At 42.4% G+C, this 18311-nt stretch overlaps 1 protein-coding gene across 11 annotated transcripts in view; it reads right to left on the reverse strand.

Moving 5' to 3' along the window:
- FOXP1 (forkhead box P1) overlaps window positions 1-18311 on the reverse strand; it is a 502532-nt gene that overhangs the window by 157122 nt on the left and 327099 nt on the right. Inside the window, exon 1 of one of the 11 annotated variants that reach the window (XM_022572561.3) lies at window positions 11445-11663. The exons of 8 other annotated variants lie outside the window; for them this stretch is intronic. The gene's annotated coding sequence lies outside the window, so the exon portion shown is untranslated. Of the gene's footprint in view, window positions 1-10296; window positions 10575-11444; window positions 11664-18311 lie in introns of those variants that run through there. 2 more of the 11 variants (XM_089918158.1, XM_022572560.3) reach the window with 2 other exon arrangements.

The raw sequence follows: 18311 nt of genomic DNA on the forward strand, positions 1-18311 counted from the left end.
GACACAGGTTCGTGCCCTGGTCCGGGAAGATCCTGTATGCCGTGGATCGGCTGGGCCCGTGAGCCATGGCCACTGAGCCTGCGTGTCCGGAGCCTGTGCTCCGCAACGGGAGAGGCCACAACAGTAAGAGGCCCGCATACCGCAAAAAAAAAAAAAAAAGAATGCAAACAAACAAAAATATATACGTATATATACACACACACACATACATATATATGTGTATATGTATATAATTTACAACTAGAGCACTTGGTTATCACAGGAGAATGGAAAAGTGAGCTAATCTCACAGCGGGATTTCAGTGATTATGAATATGAAAATATTAGATGCCCAAGGAAAGATTCCAATTCTAACGATTGTGTAAATATTAGATACCCAATGAAAGATAGCACTATAGCAGACCCTCAAGTCATGTTACTGGTGACATAAGTAAACAACAAACAAAAACATACTTTATCAGAACTTTAATACACAGAGGGCAACAACAACCAACAAAAAATCATCAGAGAGCCTTTAATTGTCTCTTTGCACCAGTCACTGTTTGGTCTAATCTGTGATACTGCAAATAAGGGTGTAGACTCTGAGCATTCATTGGTAGTTGATTCACTTGACTCCACCCCCCAAAAGTAGGCGGGGCCGACAGCAATGCCTTAGATCATCTGGGACAGCGGATTTGAATCAGTGACCCAGAAGAGAAAGGTTCTACGGAGCATCACCCATCCTCAAGAGTTCTGACAGCTCTGTAAAGTGTCCTACACTTTGAGGGCATTCCAGCCGATATATAGAGAGGGCATGGCTTTCTCCAAATGTTGCACAGCCTCTGCAAGTGAGTTTATGAGACAACAGCTGGATAGACGTGGTGAAAAACTGGAGCAGAGACCATCTCACTCCTACGACTCTCCAAAACTACGTGCTCAAGTTAAAAGCAAAAGGGACAGGAAACGGAAAAGTCAAAGTTCCCTATCGTCATCGCTGTCCTAATTGAAGAAGAAGACAGGGCCGTGAGCAGTGTCACCTCCACCTGTGCGGGTGGAGAAAGATGAGGCCACCACCCAGCGTTCCGTCCCCAACCGGGACCACTGCAATTTCTTTACTGTCCCACACCAGCTTGAACCTCCATCCTCTAGATGTACTTCCAATGCCACGTTTCCCAAATCTTTACTGACAAGATTTCATGTTCCTTAAGCTACACAGAGGATGCTATGACGTTTAATAGTCATATATTCTTTGCTTTAAAATCTAACAAATAATGCAAAGAAATGAGTACAGGTAGGTTGGGAGTGTGTGTGAGTGAGTGAGTGAGGTGTGTGTGTGTGTGTGTGTGTGTGTAGGCAATCCATTAGAGCATATTTGCTTGGGAGAAAAGATGGCAAATGCCATTTCCTTCTTTTTTAAACATTTAATTTTTTTATTTTTTATTTTTAGAAGAGCTGGGATGGAGGAGAACAGAGTTATGCAACCGTGTTCTTGCACCATGCCATGATTCACCAGCATTAGTGCTGCAGGGTTCAAACACCATCTCATGCACCTACTACAGGAGACTTGGACACAGAAATAATACCTGAAGGCTGTAGACAGGAGGAGGCATTGTGCTATAAGCCCCACCCCCAAAGGAAAGCTGGGAAGCAGAAAAAGGGTCCGCAAACCCTATATTCACTTGCAGTTATGAATAACCTTTTTCATTTGTAAGGCGCCAGAAGATGCCTCCTGCCAAAGAAGGTCAAAGTTAGGAACTTTCACAAGCCAAGAGGAAAAGGGTATCTGTGATCCTCTTGCAAAATCAGCTGAAATAAGTGCAATGGCTACAAACAGGCAGAAAGTCTGTTTGAAGTCTCTTGTAAGAGGAGGAAAGAAAAGCCCCACCATCACGCTCCTACTCCAAACACCTATTAACATAGGGCCCCCCAAGCACCTTGTTGAGGCCCCGGCTGGCTGCTCCTGGCGGGACCCAGTGCCAGACGCTGAATCACCACCACCGAGTCTCCGGTACCTGAGTTGTGTTTGGAAGGATTCCATTCAAGCACTGCCCAGGCCTGAGCCTCTCTAGCTCATGAGAGTTGACAAGCGCTCAGCCTGGGGTACCATGACTGGAGGCAAGATCAGCACTGCCATCTAGTAAAACAGAAGTCGGCTTTATTAGACAGTATCTAAAACGTTCAGCAGGATGCTGCATCAAACCCGCTTCCGCTTGTTCAGGAAGGACCAGACTGTATCCAAAAGTGAATAAGTAAACTGGCCCAGTCCTCCTCCAAGTTCCCAAAGTAGAAAACGGGGGTGGGGGGGTCAAATGCGAGACTAAATGATTCCAAGGGATCTGTTAACTCACTGTATTAACCTGCCGTTTTCTGCAATTGCCTTTTATGAGGGTGCAGCCCGGTAACTCTCATTATGAATAATCCAGATTCTTATCTTTTCATACCTTCCAGTGAGGCTTTGAAAGCTGCCAAAGAATCGGGCTGGAATCATGCTCAAAATAAAGAAGAATTTTCTGTGATTCTACTCGTAACACTGTACTTAAGTTTCTGCTCAGCCAAATGATGCTGTATCCGCTTTTCTTCTTGTAATACAAGCCCTAACAGGGCTCGAGATGCCCTAACAGGAAATAAACCCTTAGAAGGCTTCACTTCACAAATTACCTTCCTTTCCTTCGCTGAATTTTGGGCAAAGAAGCAAGGGTGAGAACCAAGTCCAGCTGAGATAAAAGACAAAAGAAAGAAATAGAAAAGAGAAGAGGGGGAGACCCAAATATGACTAAGAATCTAAAGTTTGGAACTACTCACTCTTGGCCAAAGTTAGTCTAGATAGAAAAAAAAATCCAAATATTTTCCAGTAATTGACACTTCGCAAGGCAGTTATTGCAAACAGCGAAGAATATACCTGTATGAGAACTTAAGAAATGAGGCACATCTAGAGACACAGGGGCAAGTGGAGGGTCATAACTCCCCGCATTTAGAATACTAAAATAAAAACAACGTATTGAATTGCTTACTATGTGCCAGGCATTATGCCAGTTAGTTGCTTCATACTTTTTCTTTCATTCTTCGTTCCCAAACATTTCTAAGGGAAGCAGGGGAAGGGTTTATGATTATCAATTTAAAGTGGAAAAACTAAGACGGTGAGGTTTGGTGACTTGCCCAAGGTCACAAGTCTAGTGAGTGGTTGGGACAGAAATACAAAAACAAACGTTGTCTCCTGAAAACGTGATACTCACATTCTACCAAGGTCAGTGATTAGACCAAATATGGCCAAGGGTAGTTCCGGCAAAGGGACACGCAGTCCTACAGAGCCAAAAATGCATGAGTGAACGTGCGTCCCGATGCCTTCAGGATGAAGGGAAGGGCCTCGTCACGGTACCACACTTCCTAACTCATCTGTCCTCTTCGCCCACACTAAAGACTTGCTTTTTTTCCCCAACCAGATCTTCCTATTCCCAGGACTCTTGGAGTCACAGTCACATCTGTAATTCCCTTCTTCATGTTCTCTGCCCACATTTACATGGCATCCAAGTATCTTCTCCATTTAAACACTACCCTTCCCAGACAAATACTGCATGACCTGACTTACACACATGGAATCTAAAAGACTTGAATTCAAAGAAGCAGAGAGTAGAATGGTGGTTGCCAGGGGCTGGGGGGAGGGGAAATGGGGAGATATTGGCCAAAGGGCACAAACCTTCTGCTGTGAGAGATGAATAAGTTCTGGGGATCTAATGTACAGCATGGTGACTACACTTAATAATACTGTATTGTACGCTAGAAATTTTCTAAGAGGATACAGCTTCAATCTTCTCACCATACACACAAAAGGGTCACTATGTAGAGGTGATGGATGAGTTATTGAGTTTGACTGTGGTGATCTTTTCACAATGTATATATATATATATGTACATGAAAACATCAAGTTGTACACCTTAATATAGATACCATTTCTTTATGAAAACCTATCTCAATAAAGTTAAAAAATAAACGATATCTTTGAAAGGTAATAAATTCTACCTCTTCCTAAAAACTCAATCCAGTTCCTTCAAGCAGCAGAGTCCTTCCCTTGGGGCCCAAGGGACCAGGGCTGCTTGCGAACCCCTGTAACATCCTGTGTTTCTATTGCTGTGATGGCAATCCCCAAGCAGGCAGACAGGAAGAAATGAACCAGCCCAGCTATCTCTGAATCTCCCTCATAATTATCTATCCAGATTCATCCATCTTCTCTGGGGATACTGATGCTGTCACCATCATCCCCTGATTTTGATCCTTTCTTCACGTCCCAGTAGGGACAAGTCCCCTGTTCCATGGTTCAACTGAGCCAAGGTCGGACCTTTGCAAGAAGAGCGTTTCATAAAGCAAACAAAGGAGAGGCTGAGCTGAGAGAGCACAGATTTCTCCTCACAGTTTAACTGAAGTCCAGCTACAGTTCACACACCGGGCCACCTGTGTCTCTGCTCCACCTTTGTCTAAGTTCGACCTGTCTCTTTCCACCCACCAGACATGGCTTTCAGGTCCAGCAGGATTTCTGGCCCCTGTTTTTTCAATCCACTGTAGATTCTCACATTCTACTATAGTTGCTTGCTTCTTGTTTGAGTGGTGGGGGGGGTGGGTGTTAAGTAACTGTATGAAATTTTTTTGCTCTGAATGCTTTTCCCCCCTCACTTTTATTGAGATGTAATTAACATGTAACACTCTAATAGTTCTAAGTGTGCAGCATGATCATATATATATAAACGATTACATATATATATGATTACATGTATATAGAAATGATTAGCACAAGTTCAGCTAACATCCATCACCTCATGCAGGTTCAATTTTTTCTTGTGATGAGAACTTTTAAGATCTACTCTCTTAGCAACTTTCAAATACGCAATACAGTGTCATTAACTTAAGCCACCGTGCTGTACATGACATCCCCAAAACTTACTGATCTTTGTAGCTTTTGACAAGCTTCACCCACTTCCCCAATTCCCCACCTCTGGCAACCACCCATCTGTTCTTTGTTTTTATGAGTTTGATCATGTTAGATTCCACATACAAGTGAGTTTATATGGTATTTGTCTTTCTCTGTCTGACTTATTTTACTTAGCAGAATGTTCTTAAGGTCTACCTGTGTTGCTAAAAATGGCAGGATTTCCTTCTTTTTATGGGTTAATAATATTCCTCTGTGTGTGTGTGTGTGTGTGTGCGCGCGCGCATATGTACATCACATTTTCTTTACTCATTCATCCATCGATGGACACTCTGGGTTTTTTCCATACCTTGGCTACTGTACATAGTGCTGCAATGAACATGGGGGTGCAGATATCTTTTCCAGAGAGTGATTTCATTTCCTTTGGATATACACCCCGAAGTGGAACTGCTGGATGATATAATATTCCTATTTTTAATTTTCTGAGGAACTTCCATACTGTTTTCCATAGTGGCTGCACCAATTTACATTCCCTCCAGCAGTGCACAAGGGTTCCCTGTTCTCCATATCCGCACCAACACTTGTTATTTCTTGTCGTTTTGATAAGAGCCATTTTAATAGGTGTGAAGTGACATCTCACTGTGGCTTTGATTTGCATTTTCAATTAAATGTATTCTTAAAACTGTTCTGGTTCCTGGCCACTGGGGATGAGGAAGATAACAATAAAAGTTGCAATTCTGTGTTTATTGCCTGACAAGTACTAAACAGTATAGACACACAATCTCACCTAATTTTCACAATCGTTTGAGGCATCATTATACCCAGCTAACACAGACGGAGACACAGGAACAGAAAGGTTAAATTCTAAAGATTATGTGAGATATGCCTAATCCTTAGCACCTGTACATGACAACTACTTAGTTAATGGAAACTAGTACTTAATACACTGCCCCATACATAAGAAGATATATTTTGTGGGAAACAAAGATTCCTCTTCCCCAGTGATCTCAAGCCACTGGCTATCCTCTTTAGAGAGACACTGAGAAAACCACAGCATCCTCTATTGAGCCCAGAGGAATCTAAGGCAGACAGTATTCATCGTATGAAAAGCAAACTGAGGACAAGAGGGCTGATGTGATTTACCTATGGTCACACAGATGACTTGCAACTGAGAGGCCTGTATCCTTCCGCTGGCAAAGGCACTTGAGCAAATATGGTTCCTTCTGACCCTCACCAAACCCTAACCTATGCCTTGCCCTGACTCGTAGAATAATACAGAGGGAGCGGCTGGCTGGAAGCCAACGGACAAGGCTGGGGGACATGAAGGTACTGACGATACAGCTGCCAGGTCATGACGAAGAAATGATGGCCACCACTTACTGAATGCCAACTGCGTATCTGGCTTGGTTCTAAATTGTTTTACGTAAACAGAAAGTTTACCGAATATGCCAAAGGTCACACAGTCTGGCTTAGAATCCCTGCCCTTGTACTTCAAGAATGACACAACCCAAAATGGCCACTAACCCGCAAATCCATGGCTTTGGAATTCCTGCATTCACATGGAACCAGAACTACTTGCTAGACATGACAGATCTTTAGAGAAGAATTTAGAGATGTCTAGAAGAATATAATCACTTAATCCAAGCCACACTCAAAGGTACTTGGCAGTGAACTTTCTGAAGATTTCATCACTCTGGTCAAGGAATTAGAAACATTTTCTTAAAAGGCGGGTTAAAAACAAAACTGTGTTCATCAGATGGACAACAGTGTTCACAGAGTTGTGCTCGTCGGGTGACAACGATCTTTGGAGCTTCTGGTCACTGCAGTTTAGCATAAGGGGGATCTTGAGTCTCCAGGCATGAAGAAATAGGGATTCCCTGGGAATTTGGGGGAATTACTGACCTTAGGAGAAGCATAACACTTCCAAAGAAAGAGAGGCTTACTTCATAAAATATTAATGTATTTCTACAGAAGCAGCATACATGGTGGTGAAGTGCCCACCAGTCATTCTGCCTGGATCTGAACCCCAGCTCCACCACCTGCGAGCTGTGTGACTTGTGTGACAAGTTACTTAACCTCTCCTTGCATCCATTTCTTCATCAGTAAGAATGGGAGAAAATAACAGTCCCTATATCATAATTAATACATACAATGTGCATAGCCTAGGGCCTCACAATGAATAAGTGCTTCTGAAATAAGTCAGATAAAGATAAATATCATATGATATCACTTAAATGTGGAATTTTTGAAAATGATACCAATTAACTTATTTACAAAACAGAAACAGACTCACAGACATAGAAAACAGACTTATGGTTACCAAAGGGGAAGTGGTGGGAGGGATAAATCCGGAGTTTGGGATTAACAGATACACATTACTATATATAAAACAGATAAACAACAAGGACCTACTGTATAGCACAGGGGACTGTAGTCAATATCTCGAAATAACCTATAATGGAGATGAATTTGAAAAAGGATTGTGCTGTACACCTGAAACGAACACAACATTGTAAATCAGCTATACTTCAATTTAAAAAAAAGCACTTAAAAATGATTACTCATTTTATAAGATATGAAAAACACATAAATGAATTAGAAAAATTAAAAGTCAAGTGTAATATCCTCATCTACGCATGACACCCTGGCAACAAGTGGGGGCATGCTTACATAAACTACTTTTCTGAAGCAAAACTGGAATCATTAATTACACGCTTTTGAAAATCCCTTTTTGAAATTAAAAACCCATTTTGAACGGAGACTTTTCAAACCTAATTTCTACGTTCAGCTTCCAACCAACAAACAGTGCTGGGAACCAAATAACCTAAATTCTACCTGCACCCTATTCTAGAGACTGCCGGAAAAGGTTTTAACATAAGACTTAAAACTGCAAATGGCACGTGACTAATTCTTACTCTGTAAGTAGTAACCATAGGAAGGAGCGCAAGACACACAAGAATTCAAGAATCACATGGTAACACTGAGGGTTAACAGAATGTTTCGATTCTTTTGCCCCAAAGCCCACAACCACGAGTAACTTCTCACTTTGCACTGCCAATGAGCAGGGTCTCTGCAAAGAACCAACTAACTTGATCTTTGTGGAAGTTAAATTGCCAACATCATATTGAGTTAACGTGAAACAAAACAAAAATCAAAATTTTAGCCCAGGCTGTATCTTAAAAAAAAAAAAAAAAAAAAAATCTCCCAACTTCGACGCTGAAGAGATTAAAAGTAAGCATGATCTCTTCACCGGCTCCTCCCTTGCATCTCCATCAACTCCACGCACTAGATGCATTTTCCAGTCCAGTTTCTTCATGGTAAAATACTTTCTCATGAGACTGCCTGTGGTCAGGGCTGAGTATGTCACAGGAAAAACGCTTCTCATGGCATCTAGATCATACCCCTTCCAGCTCGTGCCTGACCATGAAATACAGACACACCCGGAAATTATAAACTATTTTAACAACGGGACACTTTCCCAGATCATCATCACAGCCTACCTATGTCCCAAGCATGTTCCAAGTATTAACGAGTTAGCATTAGTCAGGCACTTTGATTTGCACAAAGGGCTGTGTATAGGTACAAAGTGTGACGATCCAACCCAAGGGCCTTTTGGAGAGTCACCCAAGATGACAAAAAGAGGCGGTGGAAAGGCTACTGCTACTATGGTTGTCCTCCCCAGGACGAAGCCACCTCCCAGGGACACACATGCGGGGCAATCCTGATGGAGGCTGCGCTGTGTTTGAGTGTCGGCTGCATTGTTCCCTTATATAGTCAATGGAGAGGGAATCCCTCTGTGTGCATATTTCCTATCCACATTCCAAGACAGTATAGGCAATGAAACAGATTTTCAGCTGTGACTTATAGGGCTTGATGTGACCGGGCGAGGCACTGTGCTAGGATCACGCCCATCATTTGTTCAGGGTGTGTATACATGAGGCAGCCCCTGACCAAAATCGTGCTTTAGTTATTAAAAAACGTGCCCGTGAGAGCATGTACGCATAGGTCAGTGCTTGGCTATGTATAAAGAATCTCCATGCACTGATGCAAACCCCACTAGAGAATGAAAGCAAAAAACTTAAAGTTTAGTTTGCTTGTTTAAAAGTCTACGTTTCATGTAGATTTGGGCCTTTCCCTAGGTCTCTGGAGGACCTGACCTGAGATAACCAACACTCCTGCAGGTCATTATATACACGACATAAGAATAAAGACGTGAAGATGTTTCTGAGGGTGTCTTGGAGACCTACAAGTCGTCTCTTTGCAGGACACCACCTGCCTGACACATTCAAAGAGAGAAGCAACAGTTGGACACGAACAAATCATGCTGCTCACTGGTCACAGAAACTCTGGTACATTTCCCTTTAACTGAGCTCTTTATGTTTCGATGTAAAGTCAGAATATAGCCTTTAGCACAACTGTAAGAGCTACAGATTTATCCAATGGCATCACTGTTTAACACACACACACACACACACTCTCTCACATACAACATAAAAGTAGAGCTACTGGGGCTTCCCTGGTGGCGCAGTGGTTGAGAGTCCACCTGCCGATGCAGGGGACACGGGTTCGTGTCCCGGTCCGGGAAGATCCCACATGCCGCAGAGCGGCTGGGCCCGTGAGCCATGGCCGCTGAGCCTGCGCGTCCGGAGCCTGTGCTCCGCAACGGGAGAGGCCACAACAGTGAGAGGCCCACGTACCGCAAAAAAAAAAAAAAAAAAGTCGAGCTACTGAGGCAGGCGTAACTAAGGAACGCATCTAGAAAAGCCAAACTACTGACCAACTAAACCTTGGAAATCCTGTGCCATAAAGCCATCCACCGCAATAGATGAATTCTCAGTGAAAGCCTGCTGAATTCTCAGAAGGCCAAGAGGCTCCTGAGTCTTAAGGGTTAACTTGGTTGCCTTTAAAAAGAAAATGACACATGTAATTTCCTTTTATCATAAAACAATGCATTTACTCTTTTCTGTATGTCTGTTAAAGGGCATGGCTTTCTGAGTGGAAAACAAAACAGAACTTGGTCACATGTTTATTTGCTTCAGCTACTCCCTTCCCCTTCTGATAAATAATCAAACATGCCATCCAGAAAAAACAAAACCAGCGAGCTGGGAAATTTGATGGTCATCAAATAGACTGCGATACCAAGAAGAGCGGCCCACAGTTCCCACACTGAGTTTTTGGCCTCCACACCTACACGAACATCTGAGTAAATACCTCCAGTCACTCTTTCCATTTTCCCTGCAATTACTCCTACTGTTATACAAATTGTCCTTAAGGCAGTCGCAAACATAATTTTCTTTTCTTGCAAAGTAGAACAACTTCTGAACCTGAAATAAAGCCAGCCTAGCAAGAGCGATACACACACACACACACACATATATATATATATATATATACACTTACCTATTTTATTTATTGAAATGCTTCTTCCATGACAGGTGGGGGACAATGACAGAGGCTGTTTCTTTCTCTATTCTAATAGATGGTTGAGTTAGACGCCAAAATTGAAGTATATTTAGTCTGGGGACTAACAAACAAGGTTTAGAGTAATAACAATTCCCTTCAGATCAAAAGAGCTAATTTTCTACTTCCTGTCTATTCCCTGACCAGTACACAGTGAAGAAAAAAAAAAAGTTAGCACCTGGCTTACCAATTATACTGAAGCTGGTTGGGTCAGGGTTGGGGGAGGGGTGTGGGGAGAGGGGAGGGGGGCCAGAGGGACGTCCACAGCAGACAGGAAAAGGTGGAACCCTTGAAAAAAAAAAATCAAACCATGTGTTGAAAAAGTCATTTCAAGAGAAAGGACCCAAGGGGCGACCACATCACTCTTCGGCATAGAGAGAAGCAAGCAGCCCGGGTTCGAGGGCTTTCCCTGCCATCCTAATTATCCACAATGAGCATTTTGAAAAGACCCTTCCAACATCAAAGTTAACAACCATCTCGGAAAGTGAGGCGGGCTTTCTCTTTCTTTTTTTGCAGCCCACTCCGTTTAAACAATACTAATATGAATGAGATAATGACCGTGCTTGTTTCAGCAGTCTGACTTTTATTGGCATGAAATTGGTACAAATATTATCAAGACCAATTCACAAACGATGATGGGGTCATGATGCATACATGGAGGACAATCCTGCAGATGCAGAATTACCAAGCCACCAACCCTGCACCCTCTCACTCCTGGCGATAACAGGAAGGAAAAGAAGGCGACACAAAACAAGCTCACAAAGAAGCAGAGCGAGGTTCTAATCTCCGTTCAAGCTCCTAAACCGGTCCTGACGACACACGGCTGCTGACTTAGCTGAGACCATCCGGAGACACGTTTGAAAGCAAGAGTGAAGTAACAAGGAGTTAGAACGAACCGGTCTTCTCAAAGCTCTAAAAAGAAAAACGTCTTTGATGGAAGGGGAGGGGGGCAGAAAGAGCAGTAAGTAAGTTGGATCATCTTATTTTGCCCTTCAGAGAATGTCTGTGCAGGAGGAGATCCTTAGTTTTAAAAGTTTATTAACCCAGCGAAAATGTTCTATTTTTTTTTTTTTCCTCTGGACACTTACAGAGAAAATGAAGAGTTTGATCGAGAAAGCTCGCACTGTCTGCCCTTGGATTTCCGTCTTCTTGCTGTAGATGGGTTCTGGCTGTTTCTGTGAAGCGGGGTTGCCGAATGGTAAAAAAGATGTTTGAATAAACAGGAAGTCCTGTGCGACTGAAGCACACTCGAGGAGAAAACACACTGGAACATTGCCCTTTGTAGGCAACTTAAGGGACGCTTGCCTCCACGGTAGCTGCCTGGGCTCTCACTAAATGACAAAGAAACCACAAGAATTCCTCAAGTAATTCTTCACTTTCAAAGTTGAAGGATCAGTTGGAGCTTGGAGGTAATTTTCAAAGTTGCATTTAGCACTTAAAGAAATCTATTCAGGCTACACTGTATCTAAATCATCCTAGGTCTGCAAGCAAGGACACGGCATCAGAAGTGTGCTGGGGCTAGACCAAGCCCTAGCCAAACACAGCTCATTCACGCAGACAAATACATACCGACAGGGTTTTGGGCAGCCTGCTCTTGAGATATTTTTGTGGTGACATTAACATAGGCAGGATGCTTTTTTTTTTTTTTTTTTTAAAAAAAAAAAAAAAAAGGAAGAAAGAAAAGAAAATTCCGATTCTGCAGACTTTAGAGGATTTTGTCACATGTATTTTTAAAGAACACATCGCCTGCATTCCAAGGATATGCCCCTGAGCTTGCTTTTGCTGCTTTTCCTTTTCTCTGCAATCAACCAAACTACCTGTTTAGCCTGAGATGCCTAGCTTGCCTACCTGAACACTCCTGAAGCCACCCCAAACTAATTATCGGAGTCCTGTCTTCCGTCACCTGAGTGAACTTGACAGATACTGTAAGGAAAAGTGAACTGCTGAAGACAGAGAAGTCAGCTTGAAAAACAGGATGAAGAGTTGAACAGCCAAATTCAAAAAAAAAAAAAAAAAAGAAAAGAAAAGAAAAGATAAAGGGGGAGGCGGAGGAGGAAGAAAAAGGATTCCTTCTGAAAATGCACTGCTGCTGCGGCAATGTCCTTCTGCCATGGAAGCAACTGATTCCTCATGGAGCATGGAATGCTGGACTGTCTGTCATCCAGGTGCTAATACTCGGCTAAAATAACTCATTGCGAACTGTCAGTAGGATGTTTACATAGGCCCCAATCTTTTCTTCATAGAAGGAAATTTTTTACTGGAATTCATCTTCTTTTGATCTCACATTCAAAGCAACGGCAGCTTGATAGACATTCAAGTCTGAAAGCAAATCCAGACGCTGAAGATAAACCGCCAGAATATGACAGGCAGAAGCATCTAAAGCTTATAAAAACCAAGAGAACAGCATGTCGCCTGAGTATTACAATAGCAGAAATCAAGAGACATATTAGGTGGAACTGATCAGCCACAAAAACAGTTCAAAAGGCAGATCAGAGAAACAGAGGACGAGGCTAGGAGGGAAAAAAAAAAAAAAAAAAGGGAAAGATCTGGTTTACTGCCTAACCTCCCTTCTGAGCCCGGCAGCTTTTAGATGCCTGCCTCTCCACTTTTAGAAGGGGTAGAGTATCCAATTCAAATGTTCCTGTCTAACTCAGCCAGTCTAGTTATAAACGCTGCAAATGACTTCCTAGCAATGCATTTCTAAGGGGCGAGGGAAAAAGACAGACCTTCACCTGTCTCAGTGTCCAGCATGCTACATTTTATTAGCAGCCCCTGCATCTGCTCTGTCATGTAGTTTCAAAAGGCACGTAGCCTGGGCGCCTGCAAGTGGGTGGCAGGAAACCCAGTCCTCAACAGAAGAGCTCTAAGTGGTTCGAGACGGGGCTAGAGACTTCTGAGCAAGTCCGGTTCCCTAAAAATGGCTAATTACTAATGCAACACAAATGCTCCAGCCCCAGTCACACAGATAGATGAGTTCAGGGCGATGGACAGAAAACTGCTCAATACCTCCTCACTTTGAAGTCATCTAAGGCAATTTCATAAAGGAATTATTGCAAGAACTTTCTTAGAGGCACACAATTATTTCTTTTAAAAATAAGCCACTTATTCTAATTAAAGTCAGTGTGTCGAATGAAAAAGTAATTCTCCCAACAATTTTGTACTTAGAGCTGTTTGTTAATAAACACTGAATGTGAACAGGCAGCATCAGGTTAAAGGGCAAGGGAATTCCACATTATAATTTAGCCTGCAGTTACTCCTGACTGCAAACACCTCCTGGGAGCACAGAGCCAGATCATTCCTGCAGCACCCTTGGATTTTGAAAATCAGCCCCTCCCCCCATTTCTGCATAATAACCCAACAGTGCAATGTGGATTTAAAAATCTACTAACCAATTTTAAAAGCTGTAATCAGTTTAGGGTTTGCCTCATGCAAACAAGATTCCTGGGTAGCTAAGTTACACATGTGAAAAACAAACAAAACAAACAAACACAACACAAACCCTTCCGGATTCTGAGCCGATTTTGTAAAAGGCATCTTCGGTCACGCTTACATAGCTGTCTGATGTGCTAAGCCGATCATCTGTCTTTAAACTGTACTAGTTCAATATATGAAAGTTGCCACTACTCTTCTCCAAGCTAAAAAAATAAATTAAAAGTTGCTTTCAATACTTACTCCCAAAGTCTGCCAACTAAATATTCTACGTTGCTGTAATGGTTCCATTTACCCAAAACAGGGAGGTTTACCATGTAAAGCGGAATGCAAATTCCTTTATATATTATAAAATACATCCTTCCTCTGCGAAGAATGCTGTCACTCCCTTGGTGAGACACGGAGGAGGAACGCTCCATTTCTCACAGCCATTAAAAGTCTTTTTAAAAAATCTGCCATGTAGGGGCTTCCCTGGTGGCGCAGTGGTTGAGAGTCCGCCTGCCGATGCAGGGGACGCGGGTTCGTGCCCCGGTCCGGGAAGATCCCACATGCCGCGGAGCAGCTGAGCCCGTGAGCCATGGCTGCTGGGCCTGCGCGTCCGGAGCCTGTGCTCCGCAACGGGAGAGGCCACGACAGTGAGAGGCCCGCATACTGCCAAAAAAAAAAAAAAAAAAAAATCTGCCATGTATAAAGACCTTCATCAGTATAATTAAATGACTGTTGGGGTGTTGTTTTTTTTGATATAAACAACTTTTGATCTGTCATTTAAAAACCTCATAATAATATCATTAAAGAGCTACCATTTTTAAAAGAGAAATTGTCTGCTTAGGGCCATGGAAGAGTAGCCATGCTCTGGGTCGCTTCCTCTCTCTCCCTTTTAGACTTCTCCTGGACTTGAATGTCACCACAGACCTTGAATCCTTGAATGTGAAATGGCTTCACGCTAATTGCTCTAATTGCTTGAAGATGTGCAGGCAGGTGAAACCTGATCCCTGTGGCCATTGTAGAGACCAAGAACAACACTGGAATGTTTACACAGTAGTTTGATTTTAATAGACAGAAGGGCTGAGTTTCAGACAGCAAAAACACAGCTAATAGGTGACCCCTTTATGTAGTCCTCCTTTAAAAAAAAAAAAAAAGACACACAACAAAAAACAATTTCATGTTCTAAAAGGCAGTGTCCTAAATGCCAAGGTTATTTGCTTGACTCTTGGAGTGAGTATGCGGTACGTGGCACCTGACATTTATACCCGAAACTCTACCCCGAACACATTTTTTTTTTCTTTTTACCTTAAAACAAAAAAGCACTTTATATGTCAGTCACCTTACAAACAGATTAGGACTGTACGGTATTTCCAAGTAAGTGCCGTCATTTAAATTTTAAATTGAATATTTTCCACTACCGCAAAACTCCTTGTCCCTTAAAGGAGAAGCCTTGTATCTCCTTATTTATTCCTTTGGTTCTTCTGCTCCCCCCCTCCACCCCCATCCCCATTTATGGAATTCCTGACCCTTGTACATTCCTGGATTGCACTTAAAGTTGAATCCAAACCCTCTCATGTTGGTGCTTTAGACAAATATGCATCCTTTTGGTGCCTTTTTTCTTTGTAACCGTGTGGGACTGTGGTCTGCTTCTCATCTAGAGGGAAAGGCAGCCAGGGGAGTGGCTGACATAGTTATTCAATGACAGTGGCCATTCTCCCTGGATATTTTAATGAATTGAGATGGATACAGAGGTCTGACAATGGCTCCCCAGAGCCCTCTCTTAACAGAGCACAAATGTAACCAATGCTGGACAGGAAATATACTGCAGCAAGACCAAGATAAAAATACAACAGCACCTACAAGGTGTCATTAACAAAAGGAAACCCACGCAGGTTAGGGGTAGGCTTTAGACAGGTGTTGAGATACACACATACATACAGGAATGTTTCATACAGAGCCAAGGAAACACTGGCAAACAGGAACTAAGAATTAAACACGTTTTACAGAATATCACAAAACAAAGAACTGATTTTAAGGTTAAGCTGGGCAATTAAAAGCAATAGATACACCTTGTAAATAAGAACAGAGAAGTAGGGAACACCCCACACAGCTGGAAGGCACTGTCTAATGGCTGCTCTCTAAGTTATGCTGTGTATCAACTTCTGATAACGAAATAAAAAAGGCGGAAGAAAGGGTGGCGGGGAGTCCTTTTAAAGCTGTGAAAACGCTTTAGTTACATAAGCTAAGTAATAAATATAGGAGCTTCCACTGCCCAGACTATTTGTCCCCAAACGCTGAAAGACAAAATGATGAAACAAAAACAACTGGCTACAGAACAACCTTTCAAATCACAGCCGCCTGACACGCATTTAGAGACACTCATACCTTGTTTTCAAAAGTTACAATCTCCTGTTAAGAAGTAATGCTCCCTTCTCTGAAAAAGGAGGGGACAAGTAACCATTTATCCATTTAAAGATTAAGTATAAACTAGTCCAAGCCAGTGAGAGGAACGCGGAGGGAAAAAGTAAACAGGTCCTCACCCCCCTACCCCCAAAATAGTTCCCCTTTGAAAGCGCCCTGCAGTCAGTGCCTGGTACCAAGGGCTGCCCCGTTCGTTGGAGGGGTCAGGAAAGCTATGCTAAACCGACAGGTTCCGTTTACAGCAGGCCAGAACTTTGTTTGGATATACTGGCCTTGCTCCCCGCCAGCTTAACAACAGATGGCTAGAAAACTTTCATTATGCTGCACAGGACTGAACTGCAAACAATCCAGGAAACTGTGAAAAGTTTAACTCCCTCGAAACCAATGTGCCAAACCAGGACCTGCCCAGAGGACTGTGGAAGTGATGGTTAAAAGAAGGGCGCTTGCTAACTGCCCAAGTCAACTCAGGCACCATTCCAGACGCCGGAAGAGCAGCGACCCGCCCAAGTCTTGAGTTTAACTGTTCAGAGCCCAGACCTTAAAAGGAGTTGTAGTGACGGTCCCTTCTTTTTTCCTTTCCCTAAAAATGTACTGTCAGACTTTCCCTCGCCTTGGGAGAAAGAAGATCTTCCTCCAGACAGTTCCCAAGCTCCCTTCCTGCTTTCCTTCCCTCTGGAAATCGGGAGGATGAGGCCAAATAGTCTCGTTCTAACACCCAGATTTAAATATGATTTATCCAAATCTGTCTATAATTTAAATATTCATTAAACTGATTCAATCACATGAACCCTAATATCTCCTAATGCTCCAAGACAGGTTATAAATGTACCTTCAAAGGTTTAATTCAATTGTTAGTCTGAGAGGTCTTATCACTGGAAATGTGTTATTTTCATATTATTCAAGAAACGAACAAATGCATTTTCCACAGATGTATTTGAGAAGCTAGCCTTTCCGGTTATTGAAAGAAAATTGTGTTTATGACTCCTTTAGCATAGTGTAAACTCATAAACGTCAACAGAGAGTACAAGGAAAACTGTCAACTAAATATTGTTTCCTTCATGAGCTGTTCTTCCAAGTCAATTACGCCTTTCAACTTCTGGGGCATTGTATGATAAACTGGCAGTAAAAATCATTCACATTAATATACCATGGTGCCTTGCCTGCAAAAGGTAATTAAAGAAGTAAATGACTCATAAGAATAGACATATTAGCTGCAAAATGAAAGGCAACTGAGCTGCCACATAAAAATATGTACCATTAAGATATTGCATTTTCATATTCCTGTAATCGGCTTCAGTAGACTAATGCTTATTTAATCCAGTTCTGTGCTAAGTCCATCAACAACTGTTTTTCGCTGTTTTCTCCTTGACTGAACATTATGAGAGCAGGTTTGGAATAAATACTGCAGTGAGATTTTTGCATCCTCAGTTGAAGAACAGGTTTTTATATTTTAAAATCTATTTTTCTCTCTCTGAGAAATACAAAGTTAAGAAAAATTACTGGTGGAGAAAAAAATATATATATAAATTATATTATATAAAAATAGATAGTATATTATTATTATATAAAAATATATTTAGATACGTCTCCTAGATAGACATATAAATGGCAGAACATCTCTTTAAATGGCAGAACATTTCAGGGAAATAATATTTGGTTCCACATTCACTGTTTCTGACCCAGACCATTACCAGCACAGGGGATATGGTGTCAGGCCTTTACTTGCCAAATCCCTGCTGCCTTTTTGAAGTGCTCCCTTTTACTGATATTAACAATGTCTTCCATTAACACGAGCAGAAGGAAGGCAGTTCATCCTCCGGCAGAGGAGGAAAGAGAAGGCAGGAAAGGAGGAGGGAGATGGCAGGTGGGGAGGCAGGAGAGGACCCCAGACTTGCCTAGTGGCCCCTGCGTTTCTCTTCCTTCCAAACGGTTATCCACCTGACTGGATAGAATCTTCTGGAAGACATGCGACTGCCCCTCAAATTAGGTGCTCTAACTTTCCATTCTCTGGTTTCTGAACTGACATTTGGCTGTATTCTTCCCACCCTTCATTTCAGAGTTCCCTCGCCAGGCCAGCCAACCCACAGGAAAGCATCACCTAGGCGGTCTGAGCGTTTTCA

The sequence above is a fragment of the Delphinapterus leucas genome, chromosome 10 (assembly GCF_059928025.1).
Source record: "Delphinapterus leucas isolate spDelLeu-1000000601 "Yukka" chromosome 10, BTC_Dleu_Yukka2, whole genome shotgun sequence".
Lineage (NCBI taxonomy): Eukaryota > Metazoa > Chordata > Mammalia > Artiodactyla > Monodontidae > Delphinapterus > Delphinapterus leucas.